The sequence below is a fragment of the Aptenodytes forsteri genome, unplaced genomic scaffold (genome assembly GCF_000699145.1).
Source record: "Aptenodytes forsteri isolate BGI_AS27 unplaced genomic scaffold, ASM69914v1 Scaffold207, whole genome shotgun sequence".
NCBI classification, from domain to species: domain Eukaryota; kingdom Metazoa; phylum Chordata; class Aves; order Sphenisciformes; family Spheniscidae; genus Aptenodytes; species Aptenodytes forsteri.
Window position 1 is genome coordinate 7,245,971 of NW_008794836.1, and position 15,666 is coordinate 7,261,636.

The 15,666-nt window shown below is 39.5% G+C and overlaps 1 long non-coding RNA gene across 1 annotated transcript; it reads right to left on the reverse strand.

The window, feature by feature from the left end:
• Nucleotides 1-2,778: 2,778 nt before the first annotated feature.
• On the reverse strand, nucleotides 2,779-15,443 carry LOC109279333. Its single transcript, XR_002086128.1, has 3 exons — nucleotides 15,349-15,443; nucleotides 3,572-3,695; nucleotides 2,779-3,341 (listed from the first exon to the last, which is right to left on the reverse strand). It is a non-coding gene; the product is annotated as an uncharacterized LOC109279333 (long non-coding RNA).
• Nucleotides 15,444-15,666: the final 223 nt, after the last annotated feature.

Sequence of the window (15,666 nt, forward strand, 5' to 3'; positions counted from 1 at the left end):
TGTTCATTATAAATCCCTTGTTTTTTTTTTTTTTTTTTTTTTGCGCAACAGAAGAGTTTTGCCCTGTTGCCTTGGCTAAAATCCTGAATATCGGAATGGCTTTGCAGCTCAAAGGAAGATTCACTGAGCTGATGCTTAAGCAATACAGGACGGGTTTTTCAGAATCACCTTCTTTACATTAGCTCCTTGTCACAAAAGTCAGTGGCAAAGCAGAGAAAAAAAAAGGGTACATAAACACAGAAAAGTAAAATCTAATGACAAAACTGCAACATTGTTTTTATCCTCCTTATGTGAAAACTACTTTTATTACATGCAAAGGGAAGGAATGAAACTAAATACACATATCCCTTTTCACACAGATAATGTTTCAGGGGTTGGTATCTGCTTAGTTCTGTGAAAACATCAACACCCCGTTATAGAAGCTGGACCCACCGACTGTACCCAGAGGCACCTGCTGAATTCTACAGAAGACAGAGACATGAAGGGACACAGGAATGAAAGCCTTTTTGCAAGCATCATTTTATTACAAGGAAGACGGCTGGCTAATTTGCAATTAAGTTGCAGTTGCAGGCTTTTTCCTCTCTTCCACGGGTGTGCCCTCCCCACCACCAGTTTGTTTCACTATGGCGGTCACCCAAAACCAGTGACTGACTACTAGTACTAGTCAAAGTAAGCAAGCCCTGCATCACTAATAGTTCAGACTACAAGAATCCATTCAGAAAACATATTAAAGATAGAAAACTGAGACTAAAATTCAAACCTACAGTCTATCCTTCACATAAATTGATTTGATATTTCGAAAAAGAAATCAAAGTCTCGTTGACCTAAAGTTTGCGGCTCAGATGAAATCCATGAAAAAAAATCAATTGACTTATATTTAATTCAAGGATCTTTTTCCAGAAAAGAAAAAATACATCTTAACATGTAACTGAAGATAACCAATTATTGTGTCTTGTCTCCACTTCTTCAGCCAATGATGACTGAAACCAAATAAGCCAAAACAATTTCACTATTATTTAAAAATGAGCTATCTAAACGGGATATGGATAAAAAAAATCCAGACACATTTTTAAATCTTTCATGCATTCTCAGAGATCCTTATATACATGTTTCAGCAAATGGTATTTTAGCCGTAGCAATAAATTTGAACACCCGTTGTTTGTGTAATGCGTACCTACCAGTCTCTCAGCCAGACCAGATCATGCTACGATTTATTTCCAAAGGGCATGTTCTTATTTTGTCCGAAAAGTAAACAATTCATCTGCTTACAAGGAAGCAAGTTTGCTTGTGAACACAGGAAATAAAAGCATGGTGACGGTATACATTCAGCATAAAAAAATAGCACAAAGTTTTGAAATATGAATAAATATTTCAAAATAGTATATAGGTCTAATTTCAATTCATGTAAATAAACAAAAGCTAATTATTGATCATTTAAGTTGCATTATGGAACCTAATACCCTACACATGCAGGCACACACCTTAAAAGCTGTGAGGAGTACGCTTGCTCCTTCTTTTTGATCTTCACACTGCCGACCAGCACAGCTGATAACGTACTAAAAGGCTCTAATGTTGTCCCTTCCCTCTCCTGTCTCCAACAGATATGAAAGCACAGTATCTACCCAGCTGTGTCAAACTCACATTTGGAAACAAAAGCTTTAATAGGAACTTTGTACACGTATATATCAAAAAGTCAGCACATCTCATTGTCACATACGCCGCGCATTAGAAAGCTTATTCTGTCCTAGGATTGCCGAGATACTTGGCAAGACAGACGGCCAGTCTCTCTGTCTCCCTGATGGCGTCTGCATTGCTGCAGATTTGTCATGTAATTCATTGAGTTGAACTTAGCACATAAATTTTCAGTTATGACTAAAAAGTTAGAAAATTCTCCACAGATGAAAACTACATGTCTGTACTGATAGTCAAGCAGGGAGCACTTTGGGGAACAAGAGCAGGAATCTGGATCAATCCCAGAGTGTGAGAGTGACTTGCAGAAAGGAAGAATAAGCTAAAACAAACACTGGCAAGAAATAAATTCTGCGTTAACTCTTGAAGATCCTTCTACATCTGTTCATTTTCCAATCAAAATATCATTCAATATTTAAATCACTCCCACCTTAGGTGGCAGTTTATCGAGATGTTTTTGAGAATTGAGATCCCAGTAGACCAAAAGCTTCTACCACAATCTGAACTCCAAATTTAAAACCAGCATCTCCACAATAAACCACAGAGCTCCATCCTTAACTACGGCAAACCAGAGCCCAGATGCAGATGGACGAGATCGTGCAGAACCTTCCACTTAACACAGAGGCAATACAAATCTGTGTTTTCGTAGGAAATCTCATGTCAGACAAAGACCAAAAGGAACAAGGTCCTTTTGTAATGAAGATTTGAACCTTTCACCAATATTATGCCATAATTAAGAGGTTGTAAGCAAATTTGATGATTTTACTAATTTGTTTTTTGTTTGTTTGTTTTTTAGAAAAGCAGACATTTCAATCATTATTTTACATAGAGCAGGCCATGCTATAGGACCTGAGGTTCTTGCCAGTGAAATATTTAACCTGGATGGAAGGAAAAAAAACTTACTGTTTGAACAACTCTTTTGAAGAAGTTTATCAAAGTCCGTATACAGCAAATGTATGTATACCTACAAAAATAACTCCATTTTACTTCACTCTTCTCTTAATTTTGTAACAAAGTGTGTCCACTACTTAAAGTGAAGGTGTATTAGTTTCATTATTAACAACTTATAAAGTCGTGAGTTACCCAGAGATCTCTTCTGCTCTTAACATTTACCCAGTATACAATTGTTTTATTTGAAATATGGTTTTTAAAATTAAGTAATTATATCACTAGAAGTCTTAGTGCACAGTTTTACTGGATAAATATGGCATCAAATAATAGATGTCAGTTTGCTTTACAGAGCATCATAAGTATCTGTACAAGCACCTTCTTACTGATATAACACAGTCTGCATTACGAAGCAGCAAGAGATGGTGGAGGATTTGCCTTAACTACGCCAGCAGAATAAAGCAGTAAAACTTCAGCTGCAGACAAGCCCTCTTGCTCTACCACTCCAGTATGGACAAGACTGAATGCAGAAGACATGCAGAAAAGAAAGATTCTGAAGTGGAGAACAAAACCAGAAAAATAATCAGAAACACATAAAAAACCCCAGCCCAAGGGCAGCTGTGCCAATCCTATTTTACACTATTCTTGTTTGTTTTCTTCCAGTATTCCTGCCAAAGGAAATTCCTCTGTATTTTCTTAAGACATCTGAATTTGAATGAGAAGAGGGAAGCTTGATTGAAGGAGGGCTTTTCTGATAGCCTTACCTGAAGGGATGACAAAACAGGGTCTGTGGAGTGTGTAAACAGAGAAGAAAACAACTCACAGACACAGATTCTTAGTGGAAAGAGATTAGTTTCAAGATAAAAACACCTGCAAGTCATATCTGCATGTACACACCTTTTTCCTGGGATTTTTGTTCAGTCAGGGGCACATAGCACTAGTACTCCTCTCTTCTAAGGGCCTCAGCCCCTTGAACAAACTGACTTTTACTTACCTGTTAGGTCTCTCTCAATACCAGGATCCCAGTAGATCTGCAGCCAAATAGTACCGGCACAGTCCTGCTCCAGGGTCTGGTTCTTGGTTCAGGTAGGCAGCAGGTGGGATGATTCTCAGACTATCTGCTGAGAAAGTAAGTAATTTTAAACAAAAGCAGATACACCCAGAAAAAAAAAAAAAAAAAACCCAAAAAACCAACAAAAAACCCCAAAACCCCAAACAATTGAGTTGCAAGTAATTTTCCTGTTTGTTCTTGTATTTCTAACTGAAACCAGGTGACACAGCCACAGAAGACTGTCATGAGAATAGGGGGAAGGGAAAGCAAGAGAGGGAGGGATAACTTTCACCCATCTACTTCAGCAGAGCCAACGACCAGAATAGTTGTTACCTTGCAAACCTGGCCCAAGTTCCTGCTTTGCTTGATTTGGACTACGTACCTGAACTTCAGCCTACCACCCCAGCCCATGCAACCTTACTAACCACAGAGCTATAGGGACTCTTCTCCTTCCTCCCATTATACCTTCCCCTACAAATATGTTATTAATAAAATATGGTCAATGCCAAAAGAAAAGAATGAAAGAAACCCGCTCCACAGTAGGTAATAGCCTGACAGGGCCATCTTTTTGGATAAGGCAAGCCAAGGCTCAAATCTGTAGCTACCACCTAGCAGAGCTATACCATCTGAAGGACTTCTATCAGTGCAGTAGGCAATGTACGTGTGTTACACCTGTTAATTTCATCATCTTCTCCTCATCTTTTTATGTTTTCAGTAGCCTACAGTGCTAGGGAGAGTAATGGCACTAGTCAGAGTTTCTTATGAAACAAGGATTTCAAGGCCAGGTATAATCAGTTTAGCAAAGAGATGTGACAAACTGACTCGGGTGGAACTTCAGCAGTGGGAGCAACAAATTGTTACTCACAGTTGCTGCTATGTCAGGGATTTGCATCAGTGCAGACCAAATTAACTAATTATGGATATACAGTACTAGTCTCAGAGACTTGATCTGTCCACTACAGTGGTTGCATGGAGACAGCAAAGAGTAACAGAAAAAAACCTGAATACTCCTAAGTTTCCACAGTCCAGGACAGGAATGGAACATCAGAGGTGCAGTTCCTGTTATTTCTCCTCCCCACATCCTCCCAGGAAGGGCTCAGCCATTATAACACATTATTTTGGACCTTTTGACCTTGGCTGCCTTTTTTTTTTTTTTTTTTGAGCACTAAGTTGCTCACGTGCCTATCTGGAACCTTACAACCCCTGGTCTGGAGCGTTCGCTGTAACTTTGTGGGCTCCTGCTTGGTCTCTGTTACCTTTTCAAGTACATTACTCAGAAGCGGAAGGTTAGAACTGGGGTAATAACGAAAAGATAGAACTGACTCATCAGAGGAAGGCTCCTCTGGTGTTTGATGGTCTCATGAATGTTTTCAGGAAGGGAAAAATCAATCATATCTAAACACACAAATCTTTTGGTCCAGAACTCATGTTTCTGGCTTCTTTTTGTCCTGTTTTTAATTGTGGCTTTCAATGATTAAGTTTACTGAACACAGAGAAACAGAAGCTGCGATACAAAGAGGGCAGACCTCTGCTGTCAGAGAAAGTTTTCTGAACATTCATGTTCCTTTCAGTGAAGTGAGATGACAGCAGTCTGCTCAGACCTGCGGCACACTGTGGGCACTGAGCACTGATGACTTGGTTTACCACCCATGGTTTACCATCCTTTCCTTGAGAAAGGATGTGGCAACAGAAGGAAACTTTTCTCCGTCTGTAGTACAGCTACAGCATTGCCTGAAATATAAATTCCTCCAAGGGTGTTTGTACCAGCCTTTGCTCTCAGCCGTCAGTCACCATTCTCACTCAGGGTCTGCGCTTGGGTAGAGCAGCCTTTGATATGACCACAGCTAATCAAAAAAGCTGCACAGGTGGAGTTCGCAGCCCTTCTGAAGGAGAAAGTTGGGGTTAGCTTCGTAAAAAGCCTTTGAAGGAAGAGAAAAAGGAGGATATGAAAGCAGAATATCCAGACATATTAAGTTCTCTTCACCCCCACAGTGTGGAAGATCATTATCGTGACACAAAGGAAACACATGGACGAGCTTTTTTTTTTTTTTTTTTTAAAAAAAGAATTCTGTTTCATCTCTTTGTATATAGAGAATTAGTTCTTTTACTTCATTTTTCCTCATTTAAATAAATCTCAGGAGGTTTAAAAAAAGAGTTCTGTTTCATCTCTTTGTATATAGAGAATTAGTTCTTTTACTTCATTTTTCCTCATTTAAATAAATCTCAGGAGGAAGGAGAACACAAACAGGCGCTATTTCCTGCATGCATCATTTTACTAGTCTGTTCCTTCAGTGGGGTTTGGTTAGGTCGCTCTATTATACAGCACATTATTTTTAAACAGTTCACTGGCTGCTTCCAAAACATTCCTCCTTGTATATAGAGAATTAGTTCTTTTACTTCATTTTTCCTCATTTAAATAAATCTCAGGAGGAAGGAGAACACAAACAGGCGCTATTTCCTGCATGCATCATTTTACTAGTCTGTTCCTTCAGTGGGGTTTGGTTAGGTCGCTCTATTATACAGCACATTATTTTTAAACAGTTCACTGGCTGCTTCCAAAACATTCCTCCTTTAATGAAATCTGACACATCAGAAAAGAGAATGGGAAGTTTTTGTTGTTTGTACTTACAATCTTAAACCAACTATTGCTTACCCCGGACGCGTCAGATAGCACAGCAGACAGAGCCAGCAAGCCTTCAGACACTGAACTCTGAACTTCGGCCAGACCTTGCCCCGGTCAGCTCTGCGACAGGAAAGCGGGCAGACTTTGAACCCAGGGCTCTGGGGCTGCTGCAGAGTTGCCAGCAGAGAAACAGCTGCACTTTGCAACACGAACTTTGTACTTAGACACATGCACATTTAATCTCTATAACAGAGCCTTTGTTCCATTACTTATTAACATCTCCTCCTTGTGTAAAGTTTTGTTAATGAAGCTTTAAAGCATGGTGCGGGCTCTTTTCCACCTCCCCCTCCCCCCCCAAAAAAATGCACCACCCAACTTGAAAAAATAAAGTTAGACTTTATGCACCTTCTGAATACTGTGGATATTTGTTGTGCGCTCTCTTCTGAGAGACTCAGTTGTAATAGCCAGAGCTAATTATGGAAATCAGGCAATATTCTGGGCCCTGCCTTTGCAGGGATCACTTCTTGAGATGATACCCACAGTAATTCAGCCTGCAGCAACATTCAACCTTATTTAACAAATCAGGTGAAAAAATAAAATACTAGGAAAGGGTCAGCCCACTCACACTAAAAAGCTGTACTTAAAGAAAGTGTCATGGGATGTTTTAAAGTTGTACACCTTCTTGCCATTGCTTTTACTTTGAGGCAGTGTCAGTGCTTGGCTTCTGTGTATTTCACCATAACGTATGCTAACACACACAGCACAGCACATTCGTAGAGAAGATATTCATGGCCTAGATCCATTTGAGTACCATCCATTTTTTAGCCCTCACTAAAATAAAACTGATCAGGAACACAAACCTACCTAAACGAGGACCAAATGAAAACCTCAAGAAGGGGGCCAAATAAGATGCTTAAATCGTTTCTGTACCAGAAGTAAAAGCTGAAGATGCACATATGCATTTACTGTAACAAGACCTAGTAACAGAAAGGTACTGCAAAATCCATGTTGTATCTGTGTTGTCACAACAATATGGAGTGGCAAAGAAGATTAAGAAAGTAAAGGTTTCCTGAACAACTCTTCAAATGCAACTAGAATAAAACAAATATCCGAAGCATATTATCTTTTTCTTCAGATACCGCAAGTATTTGTCACAGCCTGTTTGAAAGAAATTATCCATAGAGGGATCACAGTTACACTCTTCCTATTTCCCATCACCACCATCTTTTCAACATGAATTTCCTTCCATGCCTCTACGGTCAGCTTTTTTCTTTTTCCCTTTTTTCCCCCCTCTTCCATATGATGGGGAAGAACTTTCCACCCCACCCAGTTTTCCTTCCTTTTTGTGAACAGAAGGATAAAAAAAAGGAAATTTTCAACTACTCTAGAAAGACAGGAGAGAAAAGAATAAACCAAGTCAAGAGATTTCAGACCACTCCCTTGCATGAAGCTGGGCTGGCAGGACTCTGAAGCAATCGGGTGAGGTTGATCAGCTCCTGATCTGCCTTGTGAAAAGCCCATGACTTTTCTTACTTAGATCTATTTGCTTACCCGCCACCTTCAGTGCAATGCGTTGAAAGCATCATCGTTCGTCTAATCCTAGAGTCTGATTTGCATTCTTTGCAGAGAGCGGACTGACAGAAAATGACAGAATTACTTTTCTTGTGTTACTACTATTTCGGGTAACAGTACTGCTAGCCCTCCAATGACTGCAAAGCAGCTGGCACAACTACAAGAATGTTACACCTTATTATTTTCCTTTCTATATCCAGAAAGCCATGATTTCTCCTCCTTGAGATGCCCCCCCATGATAAGGCATGCATTATACATGCCTTATCACCTCACCCCTGGAACACGGCCCTCCCGTCACACGGGTCTACCATGATGATCATAAGATTTAGCTGTTGCTAAGAATAGACACGATCTTTTGGAATAGATCCTACTTTATTTCTGGGTACAGTTTCTGAATGGTGTTAGACAATAAAACCTTTAGGTTGGATTCTGGATAACACCTGCCTGCTCTTTCCATCAGTTCATCAAAGGCATCAGACCTCTCTCCGTGAGGGCAGGCATGAAGATCTGTACCATTTGCTTAGCTAGGGACAGCCGCAGACAGGAATGTGAACGAAGCCAAGCAAACCATAACGTCTCTGTGAACAAAGCAGGCAAGCCTCTGGGAAACTACAATATCTTTAATTTAAATAATAAATAAAAATAAATAAACGTGGAAAGAGCGCAGAGAAGAGCAACAAGAACGATTTAGGTCTGGGGGAAAAAAAAAAAAAAGACTCCTTCCAATGAGACATTGAACTAAATGTGTTTTGCTTCAAAGAGAAGATTATAATCTTTAAGGGACTAGACAAGAAGATATTTCAGAAGACTAAATTAGCAGGCAGACACACAACAGAATCCAATATTTGCAAGTTCAATCTGGAGATAAAAGGCATCTTTTAAGTATAATTAGCTACTGAGATGAATTGTCAAAAGATGCAGTAAATTCTCCATCACTAAGAAACTATTTTATTTATTGTATGCATAGATTACACTAGAGCCCAGAAGTCTCAGTCAACACAGGCCCAATAATCTTTAAGTTTATCTAGCTCCTAGCATAAGCCACCCCCTCTGTCTGCGAATTGTTCCTGTTGCTAATTCCAAATTAGATGATTTTTTCCTGAGTAATCCTAGGTGGGAGAATCATGACAAGTAGATAATTAGTGCATACAACACAGGCCACCTAGACATTATTTATGTAATACTAGCATTCCTCAGTCCAGTGCTTCCAGGGAAAAAAAAAAAAAAAAGAAGCTATTCCCTAATGTCTAATTCAGGTTGGAAAACAAAAACAACAACAAAAAACCCCAACCAAACAAAAAGGAGTATCACTTTATATATAAACTTAAAAATATACTCCCTAAGATCTAATTCAGGTTGGAAAACAAAAACAACAACAAAAAACCCCAACCAAACAAAAAGGAGTATCACTTTATATATAAACTTAAAAATATACCATGTTGTGTATAGTATTGTAATGTGCTTTAATCAGATCCAGAATCCACCACAGAGGGGAAAGGTTTCAGACTAGCATTATCAAGCACTCTATCAATTTACTCCCAGAACACTTCAGTATTGTTCTATATCCTAAAAGAAAAGTATAGCTAGCAGAAAATTGTTTCTCTTTTTGGTCCTCTAGGAGTTTACATGGATAGCTCCTATTAACACTAATCAGAGTTAAGGGCAGAAATCCCCCATGGACAGCCATGTTGTCTGGGGATATGTCCATAATTAATATGTTCTAAGAGTCTAATTTTGAAACAAAGTAATCAGGCTTAAGATGAGTTATATTAAGACCAATAAACCTCTGACTGCATATTTGCCTATATATATACACTGTATCCAATGTCAGACCAATGTATAGTTTACAAGACAACTTCTGATAAAACAAGCTATATCTTAGCTGTATTTGGAAACATGAAATAGGAATATACAAGAAAAAAACCACAGTGGGGTTTGTTTTCTTTTTGTTTCTTACTCTTCTTTGTAGCACATCACTATTATAAATGTTAATGCTCATCATTGTTCTTTTTCACATCGTAGTGCCCAGGCTCAGCAAAGCTAACATAATCCTAACACTTCTGATGTTACAAACTAGAATTACCATGCAGCACCATGGGAATATTTGTAATATGAAAGAAGTGGAACGGGGACTTTGTGAAAAGTACATGGGGGAGAGAAGAGGAAGCTAGATGGCTTGAACATGAGTGGCTTTGCAAGTAAGAGATGTTGTAATGGGACAAGGAATACAAAATAAAATTATGCCAACGGAATTCGGTTTCAGTATTATTTAGGATTTCTGTCACTGAAAGAGACATTTTCAAGTCTGAGGCTGCTGATGCTCCAGCACAATTGATGCCCAAGTCATACATAATGTATTATACAGCACAGTATATTAACTCAGCTTCAAAGTGTTAATATGTCATGAAACTTAATTCAGATACCACAGATTATGCAAAGGAGATAGAGATGTGGAAACATACTGTTGTTTCTCAAAGGTGTCAGCCAGGCTTTGCTTTGTGTCCCCCAGTCCAGGAGGACATAGCAGCAGCTCGCTCTAAACCTCTTTCACAAGGTGAGGGCTGGGTGGCTCTTCACCCCACTATTTTTGGCAAAGAGATCCTGTACTGAGGGCAAAATGATGCATTAAAAAAAAAAAAAAAAAACAAAAGGCCTTCAATTAAAAAAAGTATTATTTAGGATTTCTGTCACTGAAAGAGACATTTTCAAGTCTGAGGCTGCTGATGCTCCAGCACAATTGATGCCCAAGTCATACATAATGTATTATACAGCACAGTATATTAACTCAGCTTCAAAGTGTTAATATGTCATGAAACTTAATTCAGATACCACAGATTATGCAAAGGAGATAGAGATGTGGAAACATACTGTTGTTTCTCAAAGGTGTCAGCCAGGCTTTGCTTTGTGTCCCCCAGTCCAGGAGGACATAGCAGCAGCTCGCTCTAAACCTCTTTCACAAGGTGAGGGCTGGGTGGCTCTTCACCCCACTATTTTTGGCAAAGAGATCCTGTACTGAGGGCAAAATGATGCATTAAAAAAAAAAAAAAAAAAGCAGAAGCCTTCGAATACAAGACAATAGCCCAGGTTTTGCAGTGCCACAGCTGCAGATATATTTTATACTGCAGATGTGAAAATTGTATAATATAAACACAGAAGAATTTATCATTTTCTTTAACTACAATAAACCAAAGTCCTAGCTTTAGTGCTGTATGGGTAAAGAATCCAGCTGTATTCTCTGAATGCCCCTGAATAGATGGCAGCAATGGACACAAATTGTTTTCTTGATTGGCAGCTGGGGATAAGGATAGCAAGCCTTTGGCCCCATTGGCTCAGTTGGGAATGGAGTTGCATTGAGACTCATCTAGTGCCTCTGTCAGCTGGGAACGGAGCCCATGACAGGCCACAGTACTTAAAATGGAGGTAGAGACCTTCTCCCATTTCCACACGTGCTGTTTTTGCGAGTCTCACACTAACTGCTCTCTCCCTGAGAACTTCCAGACTTCTTCCTACAAGCTGCTATTAAAGGAGACCATCAACAGCCTCTACCAAAACTGCATTGTAAGCAGCAGAGGGAAAGCATCCACAGGAAGCTTTTTGCTTGTGGTATGAAGTTTTCCAAATCCCCTTTGGAGGCACTTCAGCTGAGAGAAGAGGAGTATGGTCCACTATCTAAGCTTAAGAGTGAAGTTTAGCTCCTGACACCACCATATCATTCTTGCATGACCTTGGGCCCTGACGCTTTTAAAAAGAGGTTTGAAGAGATAAGTCTAATTGTGTGTCACTTCTTCTGTAGAAAAGGGAAAATAGCGGACAATTTTCTACCTATAGAGATAATATACGTAGATAATACTAAGCACTGAAATATTAAGATATTATGGAGACATATGAAGTATTTAATATAGAGTGCCCACTAGCATCCATTTTCTTTTCGTGTGTTTAACTTCAGGTAAAACAGCCAAGGCTTTTAAAGAATGTAATTAGAAAATACTGTTATGCAAAATACTTAATGATTTTATTCAGAAACTCTATAGCATTCCCATGATTTGAAGCAAGAATTCAAAATATAAATCAAAGATGTTAATGGTTAGATAAGTGCCTTTTTCTTTGTGAGGGAAAATCCACCTATTTTTAATTAACACACAACTCTGTCTCAGAAACCACATACGCAAAAACCCAAACCCAGAAAAACCACCCTAACTCTTGAAATTGTGAGGAATCCACTTTCAGTTAATGAACTGTGTGGGCTTAAGCCCTCATGATCATCTAGGCTATGTTTTTTCTTTTTACTGTTTATACTAAGCTGAGAGGGAAAAGGGATGCTTTCATTATTCAGACTTGATAAACACACTCACAAGAACAGACTCATTTTAGACTGGCTAGGCAATCCAGTGGATTTGGAGACAAAGAAAACCAAACTGGGACAACAGATGAAGGCCAGCATTCCCTGGAAGAAAGACTAGCTAACAGAGCTAATCACAGCCCTGTACACTAGCAGAGGCAGGACATGTCCCTCAATGGCCAGTTTGAGGAGGGTGAGAAGAAATGAAATAAAGCAAAAAAATGCTGTCTGCAGAAGAGAGCTTGCAGGGGGAAGCTGTGTGCAGGAGAAGGTCCACACACACAGTGGAGAAATCCTGCTATTATTTCAGAATGCTGAGAAGTAATGAGGAGTTGTATTCTGTATCCTATCATAATCTACTAAAAGTGTTCCTTCTGTAAGATCAGCATCCGATGCTACCAATCCCTCAAAAAAAGCATTTCCTTGAACATACACTCAAGAAAACACCGTTCATCGTGTCTGACAGACAATTTGGGAGCCTGTTAAGCCATCCTGTTACAAATACACACCACCACCACAGAGTTAAACGTTTTAAAAAACATGATAAAACAGCAAACCACATCATGAGATCATGCTTAACCGTCAGCTTCTCCCTCAGCTACTTCAGGGGGCACGCAGCTCCAGCTTGCACTCACCAACTTACTTCTGTCCCCTTCCTTGGTGGCAGAAGCTCCAGGTTCTCCTCATCTCCCCTTGGCCAAGTTAGAGCGTCCTGATCTCTCTTAGGTGTTCCTCATGAGAGCTTACTTCCTACTTTTTCCTCTAATGGCAATCTCATTCCAGAGCTTCTGCCAAATATGGCTGTGAAGGCTTAGTTTTCCCATCCCCTGTTTTCTGCAATTAAACTTAGGATGTAATAGAAGACTTAGGATATATAATTAAGGCTTAGGTTGTAATAAAAAGGACGCTCTTTTGTTTAAATTTTCTGCCCTACTGTGGCTGCTTTAAATTTGTATTTCTATCATTCTCTAATTAGTATCTCTCTTCTGTCTTTAGGCTGGCTTTTCCTGTTTATAAGACTGTGGTAAAACATCATAAATCTTTTAACCTAGAAAAAGTGATCATACTAGCAGTTTATGAAAGCTACAATTATCAGTTTGCTCTCAATATTACACAAAGAATAAAGATGACAATAATTCTAACAGAAAATGGGTATGAGAAAGGGGTTACTCGAATGATTTAAACTCTTCTTCCTACATAGCCAGTACAACTTCTGGGGACTTGCTCACAGTAAATAAAACCATCTCTGTGAGGCTAATTAGTTCAGGTGTGGCAGCAGGCTGGTGAGTCTAGAAGGTGGTTCACCTGGAGTCAGTTCAGGTATTCACCCACTACCAAAGAGCATGAACATATTTTCTCCATCTCTCATGCTCTTAACATTGTTTCAGCAAGCATCCCAGCATGCAGGAAAAGCAAAGCGTAGGAGCCAAGACAGCAGGCTCACCAGGACCAAGAGGAACCCATTAAAAATATAGCAAAGGCAGAAAAAAGTGGTAATGAGGAACACATAGGAGTCATTTCCCTCCAATTCCTCTAGCCCATCCATTTTCTCACATCCCTCCCCTCGTTCCTGTGTGGCAGCTCTTCAGGTCGTACAGTCTCCATTCTGGTTTACCCTATCAAGTGCTTGGATTACAGCTGCCTGTCAACATGTTGCTGCACACTTGCGCGCCAAACACAAACCTAGGGAGAACCTAAGTCTGTTTCCCTGACATCAGAAACAACAAAAGGAAGGAAAGTCCCAAAACAAGTCAGTCATCATATTTACAACAGAGCACCACAAAACACTAATTCCTTCTTCACCCTTTGTTTCAGTCCGATAACACTATCATACTCAGTAAACCCTTCAAACAAATAAAAAGAATTTGTCAAATGCACTGAACTCTTTCTCCATCCAAAAAGCACACATTTTCAAACTCCTGTCCTCTTCTGCAACAAAAAAGTGTATGAAGCTAACTACATTGTAAAATGGGCTTTTGATTCAAAATAACCCAAACATAGAATACGTACCTTCAACTTTATGATAAGCCAGTCAACTATGCATTAAGCACTGCTCAACAAAACCAGTCACAGCAGAGCTCTGACAGGCATTCGGAATAGATTACACAACAAATCAAAAAATCATCGTCGACTTCTGCACTGTGGTACAATTCTCAGTTCTTTGAGGCTGGTCCATGCAGTAATGAATCTATTATGCATCTTTGATCCTTCACACCAGCCTTTGCCAGCAAATCCACTTCGAGGGTATTCCTAATGTTCCAAGTCCTGAGAAGCTTTAGTCTGTATTAATTAATTTAAAAAGAAAAAAAGAAAGAAAGAAAGAAAGAAAAGAAAAAGATATCTATGTGCCTTAGGGCAATATTCAGCCTGATCCCACTGACAGCTTTCCTTATGGCTCTGAAATCCATTGCCTTCTGCAAGAATAGGAGCTTTATGGCAGTCTTCAAAAAGAAGCTTTTACCTTCAACGTAGGAACTACAGTTGCTTCAGTGGCAGATCAAGGTCTCCGTGTGGTACAGAACAGCAATTACCCAGTGAATTGCTGGGTAATATACCCATTCATATGCCAGCAAGCATGTATGAAAAAGAGTGTATGTAAAGACAGAAAGCTCTGATAACAGCTAGTCAAAACTCATTGCAGAAACTCTTTTCTGAGCAACAGTTCCTGGGAGAGGGGAGGGGAGAATTAAAACAAGTCTGGCTGCACATCTTGCAGTTGCTGAAATCTGAAGACATTTATACCGAAGACAGTAATTTACTCACAGGGGCTGAACTCTTCACTTTGTTTGTACAACGTTTGGATGCAGGAGGAATGGAAAATTCCTGCAAAGAATTCCTTCTCCTGGGTCAACTGTACCTAAAAGGATTTAAGAGAAATTGGATGCCTGCTCTAAGGAAAGCCATTAGGGCAAAAGCACTATCAAAACGTAGACTTGGGAGAGCTTCGACCCCATTTACAGATGCCAGACCAGAACATTGGACACTGACTCCTTTGTAAACCTTCTGCTAGAAAAAGAATCACCCCTTTAGCTAGGTACAGATATCTAAACACCATACAGTCAACAAAACAGATGCCAAAGTCATGCTAAAAATTTCCCAGAACTTTTCATTTTTCAGAGGAGGAGACGATTTAGATCAGGTCAAACCTAAACATGTCTTCTCTTCATTCGATATGAACACACTTACCTGTCAGACTTTCTTTCCCTCTGAGTTAACAGTACCAGTTGTGGCGTTTACACCTCACAGTATGTATCTGTGCAGTAAGGATGGGTGGACAGCCTTCTCCCTCTGCCCATCATCCTTTCCAAAACAAAGAAAATGGCTGTAAGGTCAGTTCTGAAAGTTGGTTGATAATTACACAGACTAATTATTAGTATTTCATCTTAATATTTAGCATTTCAAAAGTATTTTATTAATCAGCCTTGTTACAGGTAGTGACCACTGTAAGCTTTGGATTTTTTTTTAATGCTTTTAGAGTCTTTTTCGTTATTAAATCACCGTTGA